The sequence below is a fragment of the Lactuca virosa genome, chromosome 3 (assembly GCF_052849685.1).
Source record: "Lactuca virosa cultivar CGN04683 chromosome 3, Lactuca_virosa_CGN04683_v6, whole genome shotgun sequence".
Classification (NCBI taxonomy): domain Eukaryota; kingdom Viridiplantae; phylum Streptophyta; class Magnoliopsida; order Asterales; family Asteraceae; genus Lactuca; species Lactuca virosa.
In genome coordinates, this window is record NC_136428.1 from 360,203,609 (window position 1) to 360,205,154 (window position 1,546).

The window sequence follows — 1,546 nt, forward strand, 5'->3', positions numbered from 1 at the left end:
GCAATTGACAAGCTTCATGTCATTATCTTGGCACACAATCCAAAACAAACTAATAATTTTTATAGCTCAATAAATTAAAAAAGAACTTCTCAAGAATATAAAGGAAGCAAAGTACTACTCAATCATACTTGATTGTACTCCTGATTCAAGTCACCAAGAACAAATGACTATAATAGTGAGGTATTTAAAGTTATCATATAATTTAGTTAATGTCGAGGAGTCCTTTTTAGGTTTTTTAAGTGTTGATGATACCTCTGGAAAAGGACTATTTAATGTTACACTAAAGAAGTTCCAAGTATCTTGGTCTTGAAATTGATGATATGCGTCGTCAAGGCTATGATAATAGAGCAAACATGAAAGGAAAACACTAATGAGTGCAAAAGAGATTTTTAGATATAAATCCTAGAGCATTTTACACTCCTTCTGATTGCCATTCTCTTAATCTGATATTATGTAATATGGCTAACAGGTGTGTTAAAGGAAAGAACTTTTTTGGATTCATCCAACACATTTATACTATCTTTGCAAATTCTACTAAGAGGTGGGAAATTCTGAAAGATAATTTTAAAGCTTGGAGTCTTAAGTCACTGTGTCAAACTCGTTAGGAAAGCCGTGTTGATAGTGTAAAGGCTATTAAACTACAACTTGTTGATGTACGTGATGCTTTACTTCAAGTTGGAGAAAAAGATAATGATGCTGCAATTCCAAGTGAAGCAACTTCACTAGCAAAAAAAGAACTTGGTGACTTTGAATTTTTGGTATCAACTGTTATATGGCATCATGTACTAAACAATGTGAATATTATGAGTAAGAAGTTACAATCAAAGGATATGCATCTTGATAATGCTATTACAGAGGTAAACAAATTGATTGGGTACTTCAAGGATTATAAAGAAACTGGTTTTTCAAATGAGATTGATGAAGCTAAGGAGATTGCTATTGAAATCGGTATTGATCCAATATTTCCTCAAAATCTTTTGATTGAAATGAAGAAAGAGGTTAGATGAGCGTTCAAGTAGCGAAGAAGTTTCATTTACACCTGAAGAGAATTTTAGAGTCAATTATTTCTTATACATTGTTGATAAATCTATTTCTTTTCTTGAGACAATATTTGAACAACTCAAAAAGTATAACAAAGTATTTGGTTTGCCACATTATTTGAGAGGAATTTAAGATAAAGATCTTAACTCATCTTGTCATCGTCATGAAAAAGCACTCAAGTTTGAAGAAAGATTAGATAATGATGCCGAGGAACTTTAGACTGAGTTCAAATTAATTGAGACATTTGAAACCAATGAATTTAGCAACCGTATAAATGTTTTGAAGTTTTTGAAAGTACTTGATTATTTTCAAAATGCAAGCATTCTATATAGAATAATGTTGACTTATTCCAGTAACAGTGGCATCTGCAGAAAGGAGTTTTTCGAAATTGAAGTTATTGTAATCTTACTTACGCTCCACAATGTCCCAAGAAAGACTTAGTGGTTTGGTGATGATATCCATCGAGAACTAAATCTTAGAGAGTATAGATTAGGAAGAGTTGCTC